Below are 19,605 nucleotides of genomic sequence, written 5' to 3'. Positions count from 1 at the left end.
TGTCCCTGCTCCACCCCCTCGGGGAAACCTATGAGGTGTAGGTTGTTTCGCCTCGATCTGTTCTCCGCATCTTCCGAGGTCTGGGTCTGTAGGCGAGCCACCCGGGTCTTCAACTGGCCCAGTTAGTCCTCGGCCGGGGAGGGGCTCTATTCTGCCTCCAAAATCCTCACCGTGTCGTTGCGCAGGTCTTGGTGGATAAGTGCCATATCCACCTGTACTTCGCCGATCTTGCCCTCCACCGAAGCCTGGGAGGTGCCAATGGCCTACAGGATGGTTGACAGGTCCCCTCTGGCGAGAGAGGGGCTGCCCGATGCACATTCCGTTGGCTTTCGGTCAGTGGTGGTGTATTGGTCCATTTTGGTCTGAGTCTGTGGAGCGGGCGTCTTCGGGGCGCAGTCTCTACATGTCTCATCCATGAAGACGGGGCCTGGACGTCCAGCCACAGGCGGGAGGGAAGCAGCACCCAAGCTGTCAATACTCCGGCCCGGGCACCGAACCCCCCTCCACCCGGACCCCCGACCCTGAAGAATCCTCCAGAGCAAGTCCGGGGACCTCCCTCCCTTCCATCTGAAATGACGGCCGAAGCTGGGGGGAGCTTTACTTTCCCGGACCGAAGTGGGCACCGCCGGGCCAGGGGGAGGAGAAGGAGCAGCGGGAGGGACCGGCCCCAGCCCCTCAATACTCGTCGGATGTGGCCGGAAACGTCTCACCCTGCGTGGACCTCGCAAGGAGCAGGGAGCCTTTGGGACAGCAAGCGGAGAGGCAGAGTAACAGGGCCCAGCGCTGCTCAATATGTGCAGCAAAAATCAGGCGACGGTCCCTAGCCTCCCAGGCAAACAAGAGTCAGGGCACAGAACAGGGAGCACCAGGGGGGTCCACAACCAGGGCCCCATGCCGCCCGACATGTGCGGCTGAGACCACCTCCCCGTCAGAGATCTGTCTAGTGCAAAGCCCCCACCCCAGGCTACGTAGAAATGGGCACAAGTCCGTGCAGCCAGGATCTGGAAATGGCCGCCAGCAGCACACTGCAGAAGATGTAGGCGCCACCAGGCAGAGGAGGGGGCGACGTGGCAAGCCAGGACCCCGGGCACCAAGGACCCTAATGTTGGAGCAGGGCCACCATGGGACAAGGATGACTCCGTAGGCCCCCGCGCCCCCAGTCACATATACAGGCAGGCACCCACCTCCATGCACAGTCATAGATCGTCAGCAGGGTCGCGGGTACCGCCAGGCAAATCCGTTGTCAGGCTGCAGGCCCCAATCAGACCAGGGCTCAGGCATCCACCAGGGCGGCCGCACACACTGAGCTCCTGCCGCCTCCCCCTTGTTGGCGATCGGCCGCTCTGGGGCCCGCGGCCGCCCTGGTGGATGCCTGAGCCCTGGTCTGATTGGGGCCTGCAGCCGCGAGTCCAACCCCAGGCAGGTCAAATCAACAGCTTTGAGGGTAGGCCTTGGCGATCCCTCACCTCAGTCCCCAGGGGTCAGCACTATCCAGAACTCCCAGCACCAGCCAGGTGGGGCTCCCAGCAACAGGCCCAGGAGCACTCGTAGGTGGGAGGTCAGGCCGCCCGATCCAGCGCCTGATCCGTCTTCCAGCGGGGCACACCACCACAGGTCTTCCCTCTTGGTCCGAAGCAGGTCAGCGGCATCAGCAGGTTCACATAGGCAGTGGGAAGCACTCCTCACGCAGGGCCCAGATCAGGCAGCCAGCACCTTGCCCTCAGAGCAGTGGGAGGGTTCGGGGGGGGGGTGGGTGGGGGGTGCTAGACAGATCGGAAGATTCACGACCCTCAGCAGGCAGTGCCCCCTCACTAGGCATCACCGCTTACATCTGGTAGTAAATCAGCCACAATCACCCAGCCGGGTAGCGTAGATCCACGCGGAGGCTATGGAATTGAAAGAGAGGATCGGTAAAGGGCTGATGGCAGTGGATCTTGTTGCGGATGACAGAGGGGTCTGGAGCACTCTTAGAATGCGACCGCCATCTTGACACGTCAAGCCACGTCCCTGTTCTGCCTTTTTTAAGCCATAAGTTTGAAACCTACACTGTTTTAGGATGTTAGTAGCCTGTTTTTACTCTACTCTACCACACCACTTAAATGACCTATCTGATCTTTTTTTCTAGTCCTCTTTGGGTGCTTTGAATGATTAGTTTATTACTATGAGAATTACAGTGTGAAACGTTGATTCTGCTGACCTCTGGACAACGTAATAGATGGATCTGAAATTGGAACACCTAATATACTCATATTGATCTCTATTGACACTATTAGTATTTGGTTAATTATGAATCTTATGCCTGTATACTGGCTGGTATGCTAAGCGCATTTTTGTCTTGTTACTGCGTTTACGAACTAATATGTTCGAACTTCATATACCTTTCAAAGATAGCGAGGTCTTATAGTTAGATTGAGTAAAAGAGCACTAAGTTAGACTGTACACTTTACGCTACAAGTATTTGAAGCTCGTCAATTTTATTTTTGTTAACACGATTGGGATTGAGTTTGGGGTACTTTACAATAGCGATGAGGGAAGGCCTGTTATATGACTATATACTATACCGTTCTATAGGATTTCCTTGAATTCATTTTCAGGCGAGCAAACGTTTGTTATACTAGAGCTGAACTCTAAACGAAGGGAGTACAATGTCATTCCAAGATGGCAGATACATTTTTGTTAGATAACGTGTGGAACCTTTACATGTTGATGGAGCAGATTTTATCTGCAGTCAGGCATGGTTTTATTTTTGTGCTACAGACAGACTGCATTTAAATTGCCACGCACATTTTGGTGCAAGTTAAAAACATGGCACATGAAAAACATGAAAGTGAGGCCTATTCAGTCTGAAATGCTTTTGCTGAATTAACATGTGTTTTTTTTGCAATGTAGAGAAAAGTGGCCTTTTTAGCTTTGAAGATTAATAGAATGTGTTTCTCTCTTCCCAGCTCATTCCTTGAAATCTAAATTCACTATTCCTGTCTTAAAAGACTTTGACTTGTTGCATATTTTGATAAACATTTTCAGTTAATAACACCTCTTTTTATAATGTGTGTGAATTAACAAATGCACCAAACACCACACATTGGGCTAAATGCTTTTTTGCATGAAAAGCTATCTAAAACACTAAAGCATGTTGCTGTGTGCGCTGTATTAACTGTGTGCTTTTAAATTTTACATGTTGCACATTGCACATTTATTTTGCATGTTGTCATAAATAATAGAAAAGCTTCTTGAAACTAATAGCTTCGCTAGGTAAACATTTATAAGGGGTATTAGTATGGAGTTGGGAAACATAATGGGCTGATTTACATGAAATTAATATTCTCTTTGTGTCTGTTTTATTTTTGGGCCTACCATTAAATGGCTGCCTGTGAATCCAGCAAGGCTATGGCTTGAATTAAAAGAGAAGAGAGCATGCGCAGACACCAGCATGACTCAAACTGCGGAATAAGTCAATGCCATCTTCAACTTTGTTCATTCTTGTGATTGTGCCAATGTACCAGCTAACTAAAGTATCCTTCTAGACTGCGCTGTGGAAGGAAGGACAAATTAGAATGAAACATTTTTCCTAGTAAAAGTTGCAAACATATAAAATGTATTAAATCATTTGTGCTTCTTTTGTTAAAACTGGTATAGTCAGGATTTTAGAATGAGTCAGGGTAGTGAGAACTCATGCCCTTGTGGCTGACCAATCAGGTACAGGTTTTCCTGAACAATGAAACATTTTTGTGTAGTCTGCCAAGAATTAGAGTATAAATAATGACCTCTCTGGAGGCGTGGTTGGCTTTTTTAGCTCAGCTGGCTTTTTGCTCACTGGCTGGCTTCTTGCTCATTTTGGCTTAGGCTTTGCTTCATTCACATGGGTTAGGTACGAGATCGTCACGGGTGCAGCCTTGGGCGTCCTAGGAGAGTCAGGTGGGGGGGGTTCCCTGGTGATTTTTTTTTCCAAAGTCCTTGCACGTCATATTTTGGCACTGCAGGCCACATTCCTTTGAGGCCTTGTGAAGGGCGGGCTGTTTGGCTCTTTAGACACAGACCGGAGAAGAAAATGCAGTGGATCAGGATAGAATTAGATGCCAAACTTTAAGTTTATGCTTTGACTAATTAATTAGGTCTAAAAAGATTTATTTGACTAATGCATTTATTTCTCTTAATGGGAGATTTTTGACAACTATTTAATTATTGATTAGCTTTGCAAGACTATTTTTCGTAGAAACTCTAAGAATTTTGACTGATATTTTGTGCCACATTTTCTTTCCTACATGTAATGCTTATATGCAGACTGTAATGTGTTCTGTATTAATGCTATTTTTCCTGTTTTCCAAATTCTGTAACCTGATTGGTATTTTACTAATGAATAAAGGGTCAGAGAAAAAATTACTTTTGACTAGAAAATAAAACCCTTTAAAATACTCAACAACTTTCTTTATTGGCTTACAATAATAATTGCATTTTTGACTGTTCAAAGTCTCCTGAAGGTAATACATGGTGTGAAGGGCCCAACACCTTTATCAGCGGTAAATTAGAGGTAGCATGAGGGTTTACATTGAGAAATTACAGGAAGAAATTACCTCTCCATCAATGTGACTTAGTGAGTTTCGAATAGAACATACTTAGTACGAGAGTACTAAGTTAGATTGTGAATGCTTTACACTACGGGTGCTTGAATTTCGTCCCGTTTACTTATGCTTACACAATTGTGATTTAGTCTGGGGTACTTTACATTAGCGATGTTGGAGACATGCTATATGACTATGTTGGATACCGCTCTACGGAGAGTCACTGAACACTATTTTACAGGCGAACATACGTTGTTCGTTTAAATTATGAACAGGGTTGATACAAGAACGAAGAGAGTTCTATATCAATTCAAGATGGCGGATACCTTTTGTGAGTTACGCGCGGAGTTTATCATGTGACTTAGTGGTTTGTATACATTCCTACTCCAAGATGGCGCCCACGGTGCCCGCCAGCTGGAGGGACTTCCTGGACAGTGAACTCTCACAGATACGGTAAGAGGGTACACTTGCCTGTGGATAATTTTTGGCTAAATAGGGTTAGATGCTAATGATGGAGAAAGACCTAGTTTGTTAATATTTGGGTTTAGAAATAAAATCCTTTTGTACTCAGTATAACGAAGATTTGTCGTATTACCAATCGGAATCTTTAACCGTACTGTCATGAGTAACACTGAGTCAGTGAGGTAGGGAATCTTAGATATATAACTGGTCACATTTCACACGATGTTACATCTTCAAAATGACAAAGCAAAATAGCAATGCGTACTATTATTTCAGGGATTATAGCTACACATGCTTTTTAATTAATCAAAGCTGTTGTACTTTTCAGCAAGGCTGGGGTGTATTCCCTTAGATACGGATTATATGTCCATAGATTAGGGTATGGATTGAGTAGATATTGACACCGGTATCGTTTTCTTCTTCGTAGGTCATGAACTCGTAATGTTTCATATTATTTACTTCTTTACCTTGATGCTTACGGTTTACACTATTCGGCATATACTTGGCGCTATACTATGTACGCCACAAGGTGAGCATACAGGCTCTAAATATAATACATAATTTATAGGTTTGAATAAATCCTGGAACTTCGTAATGGCTCCTATACTAATGTTAGCCCGGGTGGCTGTATGTATATATTTTTCTCTTTTCTCTCTTGATTATAGCAAGTAAAAGACTTGATACAGTAAAAAAATAGTTTGAAGAGCATCATATAACTACCTTACTTGCAAGGATTAATTCAGCAAGTTAGAAGGTGATTATTTCTGTTGGATATGATATATATTTTTTGTTATAACCTTTCAATGGAACTGGATAACGGGTTGTATTTATACTTACAGGATCTCATATACTCTTCTTTTTATTACGGCAACCTATCAAGATTGTATGGGATAATGAATTGGCAAACTTAACAGGTGATAATTTATAGATTGTCAATGGTCTCTGAGACTTGGGTACTTTATAGGCTTTTTAATTTTCCTTTGATTTCCATCTTTTCTATTTCTCACCACATACTTGGTGCGATGTTTGTTCCGCTTTCTTTTTGGTCCCACCTTCTTCATGCTTTGGGTGATGGACACCTTTCGAGTTTTATTTGCGGTTGTTGGACAACCTTATTCTCTGAGATAGAAGCGTTTAGTAATTTTTTTTTTTTTAGAAGTCATTGGTGTGTTACGACACCACGAAACACGTGTTGGCTGGTTTTGTGAATGTACCATTGCAGCAAGCTGTGTTTAGAAAATACCACTTGATTGAATGACACATACAAGATACTTGAATAAAGAATCGGAACTTGGAACAACACATGTACTTACTCTAATTTATTGTATTAAGAACATTAATTCATCGTGTGCTCAAGGAAGAACCTTGTTTTCTATATCCCCTCTGCTGTGGGGTCTATGAGGCTGTATTGGTAACCAGCCCCTCTACACTTGGAGCACCAACAATGACTAATTCTTGCATTTTTACATTGCCCTATATTCTAGTAGAGCGCCTGGTTTCTTGGTTTCTAGCCTGGTTACCAATCCGCATTTACAACATTTATAACCATGGTCCCGAGTCATCATTGGAAAGGCGTTAAGGTTGACTCTGCTGGTGGATGCCTGAACCACCATACGTTCTGGCGTATGGTGTTGGGTGAAGGAGTCAGGATCTCCTGGTGCTGGTCTCTGACAGTGAGCTACCTCCCTGTTGACTGGTAGCCCAGAGCATGCCCTTGCCTCAGCGGGTATCCGTTAACATCCTTAAATGCCAATAGAGGTTCAGTAGGCGCCTGGCTAGGATGAAGAATCTTCCCCAGAAAATTTGTTTCGACTACCACTGCAGGGAAGCTGCAGGTCAAGGACTTCAGCAGCCCGTCTCACAGCCATAGCAAAAAGGCACTCTTATCTGTGGCAAGACCAAGGGGAGAGACAAGTGCAGTGTCTGGGAAGGTGTCCAGACCACTGGCATCCTGAAATTCAGCTTCTCAGTTGTCTTCACATGCTCATATTGTGGGACGAATTTGTCCCCCTCATCATAATAGTTATTGTCAGAATCTGTGCCAAAGAGCTGATGTAAAATATGAGGCATGCTGTCTAGTAAAGGCGATGTATAAGAGTCAGAAAGATTGACTACAGGCTGCATTCTGGTGGGATCGGACTTTGGCCTCAGTCGAGATGAGGGTGGCTCACATTATAAAACAACTATAGAGGGTCATCATAGGCCTTGATGTTAGGTGAACTGGAGTAGGAAGTGGTGGCAGAACCAAAGTTGGCACCGTAGCTAGTGTAAACCTCGAAGCAGGTTCAAGATGTACAGATGATGTAAAGGGCAAACTCTATGGTGGGACCCGGACTGGAGGCCTCTGGGGATCCTTGGGCCCCAAAGGTACACCAGAGCGAGCTGGAAACATGGCAAATATGTGCAGCCTAGTCTCTCTAAAGAGCTCCATCTGCTGTGAGACTCCAGAATTGGCTCTTCAGGAGTTTGGGAGCGAGAACGAAAAATACATTGATACTCTTGCGCCCTTTCTGAAGTTTGAGAGAAGTGGGATGAAGCAGATTCCTGCTTAGACTTTTTGTGCTTCTACTTCGACTTATCCACAGATTTCAGCTGTAACAAGAACCAGACAGGGACATTGGGAGCGGGAATGAGACCTTCCTTTTGACTTCTACCAGTCATCCTATTAGGCCTGAGGTTTGGTGAAAGAGTTTCACCTCATGGTCACGTATGGTCTTCGGGTTCATCTGGGTGCAGTCTTTACATGTCTATGAGTTGTGCTTCAACCCCAGGCACCAAAGGCATACCTTTATGAGGGTCAGTCACAGACATTTGTTTATAACAGTTCCTACAAGGTTTAAACCCTGCTGTTTTGAGAGGGGACAGATCTCCCTTGCACACTGGCAGGAGGAAGAAAAAAAAGAACTTTCGGGAAAAATACGACAAGAGTAGAGCTCAGGAGCCGTGTCTGAAGGCACTTAAAAAAAGAACTGATGTCAACTTTATAGCTGCCCCACTAGTCACTTCTAGAGTGGAACAATGTTGGGGAGGAGCCGTTTGACACCACTAACCCAGTCTGATGCCTGGAGGAATATTCACAAGATGAGGAATCTGCAGTTAGAAGTATCCATCAGAAGAAAGTGTTACCAAAAGGTTTAGGTTTATTGGATTTTATTAAGAATTTCGGTTTGTCAATATATATCTCATTGGTTCTAATAAACAAGCCCTAGAAACAGTAATTTTCTGTTCAACAACTGCTCGACCGAATGGTCACAAATAACAGGCCCCAGGAACTACACATCAATGGGTTCCAATCTTCTAAAATTGTAGCTCCTACCCCTAAGTTTGGTCGCCTTTCAGGGGACCGATCTATTTGGATCAATATAGCCGCGGCCGGCCGTATTATGGTTCTACCCACCAACAGTTGTAACTTCCAAGCCTTACTTTATAAAAGGGAGTTTCTTTTTACTTGATTAATTTTTATAATAATGACTTTCATTCAATTCCCAATGGGAATTTTATTAAGCTTTTTTTTTTTTTTCAGAACAAAATTATTGGATTTTTATGCTGTTGACAGAATATAAAGAAGGCACCGCTCCCTAGGAGCCAGAGAGGCAGTGTGTACATAGATTGTGATGTATTCCTATAGGTTCTGAATCGATCCCCCTATTCCTGACCCTATTCTGGTTAGTAAACTAACAAGTTAACTAGTAATCAGCCCATGAGGCAGAAAATCCCCATGATGCAGATACCGTTATCTGACGCAGTCACACTACGGCACAGGAACGTGTTATCTGATTAGGTCATAACGCTTGCGATCTAATTAGACAAGCGATATTCCTCCAGCCCCTGATAAGGCATACGGAGTTCTCATAACAAATCAAACCTATGACAACCTGGGCAAAACCCTGCGGCCATTGTTTTGATTTCACCGAGAACTTCAGTAAAAGAATGTGCTAACGAGCAAGTCGTATGACATCCTTATTGACGTATCTATGTCCATCCTTACGTCAATCTCGGCACCTTAAAGGTATAAATATTACCGATCTTGCCCTATGCAAACACACGCGTGGTGACGAGACGGAGCAGCCATACTTGCCGAAGCCAAGAGCAGAGCAGACCCCGCTGGCAGCAGCCCCGCCTTCCTGACGCGCTGAGAGACGCGCTGACTTCTCCTGCCGAGAAATCCAGCCCCGGCGTTTCTGGGTAGCCCTCGCAGGCAGCCTGGAATATCGAGACCAGAGAGAGAGATACCATTCCTCATTCATCCTAACTTCCAGGTACAGAACTGAATAACCCCTCACAGAGAATTCTTAAGTTATTCACTTGGCAAAAACAAACTTAACTTAAACTGTAACTTTCTATTCCCGCCCTCGTATTAGACTTAGGTCAGGTACACGGGGTAGGCGTATCTAGAAACACCAGTTGAGTACGTTTAGTCAAATGTATATGTGTATGTAATATATTTTATTCATTTTAAAACATCTTATGGCTTAGAAACCATATCAATGTTTTTACAGTATTATTTTATACTATTGCTTTTAATGTATGCACTTTACTTAACTATAAGTATTGCAATAATATCGATCCATTTCTCTTGTACGAGAAAAGAGACTGATCAATAAATAACACCTTTTTATTGAACACGCCCGTCTCTTCCTTTTCTCTACATTATGATGAGACTAAGAATGCACGTACTGACTGAGTAAAATAAATTGCCTTTTGTTCACACGACTCTCGAGATATACTCTTGATTAGGGGAGAGCAAAGTTGTCATGTTCTATGGTTGTCAGAAACTAAATCCCTTCTTGTCTAATCAGGGGAATTAATTCTTTCCTGAACATTCGAGAAAGTTTCTAGTGAACTCTGAGCTAAGCTGGCAAACCCAAAACTTTAAGTCTAGTATCGACAGTAGTAGACCTAGTTAACGTCTGGTCTAGGCCTTTACTATTGTAGGTATTATTCCAATGCGCAGAGCCTATTGGGATGATAGGAACTACACTACAAGATATCCATCACATACCAGTTATTCAATCAACATTTCGATACAACTGTCGTATCCCGAACTCCCTGCCCCCAAACTCCCACCCTTATAACTCCCCGCCCGGTACCCACCCCCATCCCCGCACAGTACCTACATGGTCCATGATAAAGAGCATAGTTAAATCAGCATCTTTGTGTGTATCGTTTCACCCAGAGTCAACAAGTAAATGTTCTGCATCAGCATCCCGTGGCGCCGGAGGTTCCAGCCACAGACCTCTGTAGTCCGCCCACCTTTTCCAGATTTTAAAATGTTTTCTGGGATAGCCCCTGGCCTCAAATACCGGGCGTTCCAGCCCCATGTTAAAGTCCATGCCCCTCTTCCACACCTCCACCAAGGGGGCCCTAGGGTCCTTCCAAGCCCGAGCTATGTCTCTTTTAGCCACCGTAAGGCCCAGGAGCAGCAGATGGCGTTTATAGACATTTCCTCCCACTTGTTCCATGACATGGAGAAGGCCCAGCTTCGGTGAGCGGGGGAGGTCCCAGCCCAACACCTCCGTCAGACAATCCCACACACCGGTCCAGAACCTCAGCAACCCAGCACACGCCCACACCGTATGTAGAAAGGTGCCAACTGAACAGCCACACCACAAGCAGTCAGGGGAGGCTATCAGACCAGCCCGCCACAGGCGGTCCCTAGTATAGTAGGCCCTATGCAAGTACTTAAATTGAATAAAGCGCAAGCACACTGCCACTGCTGCCCCCCTATGGGCCTCCAGGGCTTCTCTCCAATCCTCCTCTTCCAAGTCTCCTACATCCTCCTCCCATGCAGACCGCAACTTATCGAGGAAAGAGGAGCAATGTGTAACGAGTGTTTGATATATATTAGATATTTTCTTAGTTTCTAATTCCCCCATGAATACCTTTGCCTCCAGGGGACTCAACTCCGGCAAAGACTCCAAGCCAACCAAAGCGGGGGACAGGGCGTGTCGGAGTTGTAAGTATTAAAAAAATTGAGTATGGGGCATATCATATTCTTCTCGTAGTGCCTGAAAGGACTTAAGGGTCGTGCCATTCATGACGTGACCCAACGCCGAAATACCAATCGCATCCCAGCCACTGAATCCCCGTAAGGACGCCAGTGCCGGAATCCTCCCATTGTGCACAACGAGGTTTCCCTCGTCAGCGTGTTCCACCACCCCATGCGGCGGAGAGCTCCACGCCACACCTGAAAGACCACCTGGGTGACCATCGGGAGCCTCTTTCTGATGGCTGCCGAGTACAAGATAGCGTGCAGCGTGTCCGGATCCAGCAGGTATCTCTCCAGGGCATAGGCCGGGTCACCCCGGCCCCCATACCTCCACTCGTTTAGGACCAAAAGATGCGATGCTTGGTAGTAAGACAGGACGTCTGACGTGGCCAGCCCCCCACAATAGGTAGAGAGGAAGCAGGTACGGAGCGCTACTCTTGCTGCCCCACCGGCCCATAAGAACTGGCGTAACGCCGAGTTTACCTGTCGAAACCACTGCGGCGATATAGGGTACGGATGGTTTTGCAATTGATATAGAATACGAGGGAGAGCCACCATCTTGAATATGGCTGAACGGCCATAGATATTCAAAGGCATCCTGGACCATGTTTTCATATCAGATCGTATTTTGTCCCAAACAGGTAGTACATTGCGTGACCAGGAGACTCCGGGCACATCTGTCAGAAAAACGCCCAGGTACTTAATGCCACCCGCCGCCTCTTGTAGGGCCGATGCCCAGAAACCCATGCCACCACGCTCCCCCAGCACCCACAGCTTTGATTTCTGTACATTCAAGTGGAGACCAGACACTTCGCCAAATATTCGCATTATTTCAAGGACCCTGGGCCCCGATCTATTCAGGTCCGTTAGGAAGAAAAGAACATCATCGGCGAAGAGCGCGATTCTATCAGACGGCCCCGCCTCCCACTCAACACCTCGCAGCTGCGCGTCCATCCGCACCCATGCCGCCAGCGGCTCCATAGCCAGGTCAAATAAATAGGGTGAAAAGGGGCAGCCCTGCCGGGTGTCGCGGCCTATAGGGAAGGGGCTGGAGACTGCCCCCGCCACTCTCACAGATACTGTCAGGTTCGTATACAATAGCTGTATATATGATAGGAAATGCGGTCCCAGATTGAGGCGAAACAGGAGCGCTCGGAGATATGTCCAACTCAGCAAATCAAAGGCTCTATCAATATCGGCAAGGAGAAGTGCCACCGGAATCCCTGCTGCCCGCGCCGCCTCCACCACTAACTGCGCCCTTCTGATGTTGTGTCTCGTTGCCCTGTGGGGCATAAACCCGGCCTGATCCGGGTGGACCAAGTCTGTGATATATGGGAGGAGACGGTTAGCTAAGGCCTTTGCCAGGATTTTCGCCTCAACATTCAGAAGCGAGATCGGTCGGTATGATTCAGGGCATTCCGGGGGCCTCCCAGGTTTACAGAAAACCACAACCTCCGCATGCCGCCAGTCCGCCGGCAGGCGCCCACATTCTCTTGCCGCCTCCAGCGCCTTTCCGTAGCGCACCCCCAGCTGGAGATGAAACGTTTTCATAAACTCGCACGGGAAACCGTTGGGCCCAGGGGCCTTTCCAGCATTCAGTTCCCCAAGCGCCGCTCCCAGCTCCTCTGCCGACAGTCGGAGTTCAAGCCGAGCACGGCCTTCATCCGAAAGCGCCCTGGGTGGGAGGTCCGCAAGGAATTTATCGACCTCCTCTTCCGGGAGTGCCTCCCGGGGGGTGTACTGAGCCGCATAGTAATGCGCAAAGGTAGCGGCCAGGACCTCGGGGGCATTCACAGGGTCCCCCGCCTCATCCCGGAGTCCCGGTAGGAACTGTGCCTGGAAAGCACCTTGGAAGAGCCTATACAGCATCGTGCTAGATTTGTCACCCCATTGGTATATCCTACTCTGCGTAGCCAGCCATAGCTGACGGGCCTCATCTAGTAATAAGGATGTGTACGACTGCTGTAGACATAGCAATCGCCCTACAGCATCAACACTCCCCCCGAAGCACACTCCGCCTCTAAATTGCGGACCTGATCCGCTGCCTCCTCAATGGCCCCCCTGCGGGTCCTACGGTTCGCAGCACACCAAGCAATGTCTATGCCACGAAGCACAGGTTTCAGGGCCTCCCACAGGGTCATGGCATCAGTATCTGGCCTATCGTTGTCGTCCCAGTAGTGTGCTATGGCCTCTCTCATATGCGACTGGTAGTTGTCTTGTTGCAAATGCCACGTGGAAAGGCGCCATCGAAAAGGCTGCCGCCTCCTATCCAAGAGCAAGTCCATTGTTATCGGGGAATGATCCGACAGGCCACGCGGGAGTATGGACGTAGAGTTCACCCTGCCAATCCAGGGTTGAGGAATGAACAGGTAATCGAGTCTAGAGAAGGATTTGTGGACTGCAGAGACATAAGTGAATTCACGGCTATGGGTATGTTGGTATCGCCATGCGTCTATCCAACCCATTCCCCGCACCAAGCTGCTCAATTTAGTGGGAGTGTCCGCAACCAGACTCCCTCCGGGCCTACAGCGATCCAACCGCCCATTCATCACGTCATTCCAGTCACCGCCCACTATCGTCAACACACTTGGGACTTCAACCCAAATATCGAACAGTCGTTCTATTAGGGCCTCCTGCAGCGGGGGTGGAGCATACACACTGCCAAACACCATGGGCTCATCCCCCACCATTCCCTTAATGAAAGCAAATCTGCCATGGGCATCTATCCATTGCGTCTCATGCGTATAAGACACCCTACGGTGTATCAGAACTGCGACCCCCCGGGACCCTCTCGCAAAACCAGCATGAAATACCTGATCATAGCCATATCTTTGTAAGCTAAGGGTTTAGGTTCCCAGGAGGTGTGTCTCTTGTAAGAGCAACACATCTGCCTTTTCCCTCTTCCCTAGTCGCAGGACTGCGCCTCTCTTAACTTTGTCAAGCATCCCCCTCACATTCCAGCTCATAATCCGCAGTGATGCCCGCGGGAGGCCCGTCTCGTGTACATCAGCCGCCATCCACAGGCCAAAGTATCAGGGTGCTGGGCGTCAGAGGCCACACACAGACACATAAGATCGACCAAGCTCTCGTGGACACTGTGCTAATGCTAACTACCCCAACCCCCCCAACTCCCCCTCAGACCCCCCCACCACCCTGGTCCCCCCGACCTCCCTCCACTCCCACCCCCGCCCCAAACTGTGCCCACGACTCCCCCTCCATCCCCCCCCCATACCTCAGCAACATTGAAGTACCTGTCGCGGTGCAGGCGATCCCCACCCTCCAACGGGAGGTCAGAGACCCACTACGCCAATGGATCCCACCCAACTACCCACCAGATCTTAATCTACCCCTTACCCAACTTGCAAAACGAACTTCGGGAGTAGACCCGCCCTCTCTCAAGCGTCCCCCGACCCATGTCCCACCTACGTACATTCACTGTGAAGCAAAAGTTCAGGTGGCGTGTCTGCAAAAAGCATTTTCGTCCCTTGCGCCATCCCGGTCCCTCAACAGCCACTGGGGGCCTCTGTGTCAGGCGGACTCAAAGGAACGTAAGGCCTCAGAGCTTCAGGGTTTGAGAGTCCGCCGCTTCCGCAGCCTCCGTCGCCTCCTCCCGAGGAGGTGGGCGCTTCTGTGAGCGCGATCTCCAGTTGCTCCTACTCCGCGATCGTCGGGGAGTCCTCGGGTGTCCCGCCGTGGATGACGAGTCAGAATCACGTCTCGGAGGGGTGTGTACTTTGACGCGAACCGTTTCATCTGTCCATGCAAAGACCTCCTCCGGAGAATTAAAGAACTGGGTACGGGACTGGAACACCACCCGTAGTCGGGCCGGATAAAGCAGGGCATACTGAATCTTGAGTTCTCGCAGTCGCGCTTTCGCTGCAGTAAAGGACTGTCGTTGCTGCTGTACTAGCTTAGTGTAGTCCGGGAATATCAGAATTTTGTGGTTCTCGTAATTTAGAGGGTCTTTGGCGCGGGCTTGTCGCAAGATAGTGTCCCGATCATGATAATTGAGCAGTTTGGCAATCACTGATCGGGGGCGAGCCCCCACTGGCGGCTTCGGAAGAAGTGCACGATGTGCCCGCTCCACGACAAAGCAACGCGAGAGGGACTCCGGGGGAAGCCATCCCTCCAGCCACTGGGTTAGGAAGGCCTCCATGTTACCTTTCTCACTGTCCTCCGGAAATCCCACGAACCGCAGGTTGTTCCTCCGGGCCCGTCCTTCCGCATCCTCAACCCGGAGTGCAAGACCCTTTTGAATCCCCTCCATGGCGGCCACCTTCTTCTTGAGGATCACCACATCTTCCACCTCCGTGATTCTGGTTTCTGTTTCAGTGATGCGGGCGACAGCGTTACGTAAATCCTGTCGGAGCAAGGTCACATCAGCCCCGACTGCCCCAATTTTCGCATCCAGCATGTCCCTTGATTGCGTAATAGCTGCCATCAGCGCCGCATTATCCGGTCCCGAGCTCTGTTGACCACCGGGTGCCCCTGCACCCCCGCCCGGCCCCGCAAATTTGTCCATCGGGGCTTGTTTCGTGGTGCCGCCGCTGTTTCGGCCTCTCGCCATGTTGAGCTTAGGGCACAATGGCAGGCCGTGGGGAGCACGGGAACACCGACCAGACCTCTGCCGCTCCTTCGAGGTCCGGGGGGAAGCACACACGAGGTTCTGGGGGGGTCGGCGCTCTCGCTCGCATCCAACTGAAATCTCACAGTATTGGCGCCTGCACCTTGTCCCCACGCACCCCGCCTCAAGTCAGGAGCTATTAGCCATCGTGGCGATTTCGGCGTCTCAGCAGTAGTCCACACCGCACCCCTCAGGGCTCATTGGAGACAGCTCGAGCCTCCCTCCTGCCGCCCAAGCCACTTTCGGGACCTAGCTGCCGGCCATGCACTGCCCCGTTTCGATGGGGGGGGGGGGTGGTGTGTGTGTCCCCTCTCCGCGGCCCGATGTAGCCGGATGGAGGGCCCCACCCGAATATTGCCGTGATTCACCGGACTCAGCCGCCACTCACAGCCAGCACACGCTCCTCGCCGCAGCAATCCAGAGGAGGCAGATGATAAGTGTGGGTGGGGGGGGGGGGAAACGGGAAAGGCAGCAGCCCCCCAAGGCTCCGAGACCACTGGACCCCCGCGGTCCGACTCGACCGCAGACCGGAGACAGCTCACCTCAGCAGGAGCGTCCCCTCCCCCCTAAGGCCGCCTGCCAAGCTACGGCCTCTTACCCCACAATCTCCGTCGCCGGGGCCCTTCCGCTGTCCCTCCTCCGGGCGCCGACTCTCGACCGGGATCTCTGGTTCCAATTCAGCCGTGGCCGAGATCGGGGGCAGGCACGCCTCACTCTGCCAACCCCGGCACCACCGCACTTCCGGTCGGACTGCTTGCAACTCCAGTTCCCGGCTTCAGTGCGCGGCGCAGGCCGCACCGTTTCAGGGCTCAGGACGGCAGGATAGATGCGGCGAGGGTGCCCAAATCGCCACCGGGGCTTCCCCTCCGCTATATACGATCAGCCACCCAGCCTGAGCGTCCTTGGGTCGGGGCAACGCAGGATACCCTTCAGGATATTGCGCCGGTGGGACGGAGCTCGTTTTAGCTGCGTTCGCCATGCTCGCCGCCTTGGCCACGCCCCCTCTTTATTAAGCTTTTTGATTTTATTTCTAACTTAGACTGTCAGCAAGAATTAGCTAAAACCATAGGTATCTTTTTGGGCGGGGATTTTAATGCAAAACTAATAGACATACCACATAGCATAGGGCTCCGCAATTCCGACCCAACTTGTCGTAGGGGCTCAGAGCTGGCTGCATTTTTGAACACACACAACCTCACCAATGTCATGGAAACTGTGGGAGTAACACACTCCACCCTGAGCCAACATTCAGAGGGAGGGGATGCTCTTCCATCATTGATTTTGTCTTCACTTCCCCCCCTTCTCGTAGACTAACTAATGAAAGCAGAAGTTATCGCAACGAGTCATGTGGACCATAATCCAATTAAAACAGCATTGAGATTAGCCCCCCGCCCTATATTAATCTCTGAATGTGGGGCCAGAAATTTGATGCCATCCATCGATAATTTAAGATTGACCTGGCGGGGTATCAACAATAATGAATTGTTTCAGACATTGGCAAAGGCCAATATGCACCTTGTAAACTCATGTCTATCAGCCCTGGATCCACATCCTATTATAGGGCAGAACTGTTGACATGTAAGGAACATAACCATGGAGATGTTTTGAAAGATTGTGCAACTGTAGCAATCGTATTCAAGGGAGTCTTTAGTTGTAGCGGCCTTTAGGACCTTGTTTGCACTAGTAGTCATTGAACTTGGCCTGTAGATCCTGTGGTCTGCTTATTTCTTCTGGACGTTGTGGACTGATTACGTGTACTCGATCAGGTTGGAGTTTTGAGATGCCTAGATCGCCACTGATGCAAAAAGGGATTGAATGTGCTTAGCTGCACCAGGCTCTTTGATGCCCTCTCTAAGGCCCCTAACATGGGATAGGAGCAGTTTGCCATATCTTTGATCTTCCATGCCGTGACGATTTTGTGCGTGGAGGGTAGTACATTTGTCTATCAGCGTTATGATTTGGGCCTGGAAGGCTTCTAATTGAGTTTCAACAACCATCACTGTAGAGCCAGCAGAGTTCACAGCTGATCGTAGAGCAGCAATTTTTATTCACCCAAATCTGATCGCAGTTGAGAGATTTTCGCTTTAAGATGGTAAGCTAGCCAGTAGATCCGACTTCGTGAGACCCAGTTATGATGGCCTTTCTTTGACTTGGATCCCCATGTGGGCCTTGGCAGGCACCCCTTACGAAGTCTGGGCTATAGCGAAGAAGCCAGTCATTTTCTTCTGTATCTGTTTCTTAGGGGAGGGGGGGCATAGGTTGTGCGAGTCCTATGCAGGGAGGAAGGGATATATGACGTTACAACGCATACTTTTACCACGCCTACCATTACCACGCATTTTTTACAACGCAGGATCCATTACAACGCATACCATTACAACGCATGTATTTACAACGCAGGTACCTTTACAACGCATACCATTACAACGTAAGTATTGGTAAGTATATAATATTTTTTAAAATGTAATTTAATTAAAATTAATATAATGTAATTTAATTTAATTAATTTAATTTAATGTAATTTAATTAAATTTAATAAATTTAATTTAATGTAATTTAAATGTATTTATATTTAATTTTTACCCTGTACCCCTTTACCCAAAAACCCAAAACTGACCCTAAACCCTAAAAATACCCCTTTACCCAAAAACCCAAAACTGACCCTGAACCCTAAAAATATCTCTGTACCCCAAAAACCCAAAACTAACCCTGAACCCTAAAAATACCCCTTTATCCAAAAACTGAAAACTGACCCTGAACCCTAAAAATACCCCTTTACCCAAAAACTGAAAACTGACCCTGAACCCTAAAAATACCCCTTTACCCAAAAACTGAAAACTGACCCTGAACCCTAAAAATACCCCTTTACCCAAAAACTGAAAACTGACCCTAAACCCTAAAAATACCCCTTTACCCAAAAACTGAAAACTGACCCTGAACCCTAAAAATACCCCTTTACCCAAAAACTGAAAACTGACCCTGAACCCTAAAAATACCCCTTTACCCAAAAACTGAAAACTGACCCTGAACCCTAAAAATACCCCTTTACCCAAAAACCCAAAACTGACCCTGAACCCTAAAAATACCCCTTTACCCAAAAACCCAAAACTGACCCTGAACCCTAAAAATACCCCTTTACCCAAAAACCCAAAACTGACCCTGAACCCTAAAAATACCCCTTTACCCAAAAACCCAAACTTATAATATTTTTAATAAAATGATATACTTACCAATACTTACGTTGTAATGGTATGCGTTGTAAAGGTACCTGCGTTGTAAATACATGCGTTGTAATGGTATGCGTTGTAATGGATCCTGCGTTGTAAAAGTTGCGTGGTAATGGTAGGTTGTTGTAAAAGTTGCGTGGTAAAGGTTGTATACCGGGAGGAAGACAGACATCAACGAGAAAGGGTTTGCACCGCCGGTTTGCACAAATTCAATACATCCCAATTGAACTAAAGGTGGGCTGCTCCAATAGAGCCAAAAAGAAATGAGGGGACACCCACCAGCAATTGGTTATGTCCTAGGGCCCATTCCTGATCTAGAAGTGTCTCCTCAGCCAGCGAAGGCAAGTATCAGTCCCCTGGGCCGTCCCAAGGTGTTTGCGGACGCAGTGGAGGCTGATCCACCAAGTGATGGCCCACAGCTTACAATATTCATTTCTGGTGCTGCACTGCACTGAAAGGCGACCCATGCAGCCTTCCAGTCTGTTGGCCCAATGGAAGGGTGGTTATAGGTGCTTTTCATAGGTGGGGGGAGGAGCAGGCCTTAATCAGTGGTGTGTGGGTTGACAGCCGGCAAAAACAGCGGTAGTTGTGCCTTATGCCTGTGTATGTCAGTGGCAGGGCCTCTCCGGCCGATAACACTGAGGCACTGTGGATCTTCTGTGGATCTTCCACCTCACACAGGTGGCACCAAGTTGGTTTGATCTCAGGTCAGCCATGTAGCAATCCTCTGCCCATTTGCTGGCC

The 19,605-nt window shown here is 48.6% G+C and overlaps 1 long non-coding RNA gene across 1 annotated transcript in view; it reads left to right on the top strand.

Annotated features, from left to right (window-relative positions):
- LOC144771825 (uncharacterized) overlaps window positions 1–4,413 on the top strand; it is a 67,381-nt gene extending 62,968 nt beyond the window's left edge. Inside the window, exon 4 of the long non-coding RNA XR_013599494.1 lies at window positions 3,381–4,413. This is a non-coding gene — a long non-coding RNA (uncharacterized LOC144771825). The remainder of the gene's footprint in view (window positions 1–3,380) is intronic.
- Window positions 4,414–19,605: the final 15,192 nt, after the last annotated feature.

The sequence above is a fragment of the Lissotriton helveticus genome, chromosome 8, assembly GCF_964261635.1.
Source record: "Lissotriton helveticus chromosome 8, aLisHel1.1, whole genome shotgun sequence".
Taxonomy (NCBI): Eukaryota; Metazoa; Chordata; class Amphibia; order Caudata; family Salamandridae; genus Lissotriton; species Lissotriton helveticus.
The sequence above is the reverse complement of the archived record's forward strand: the minus strand, read 5'-3'. Positions and strand labels throughout refer to the sequence as shown.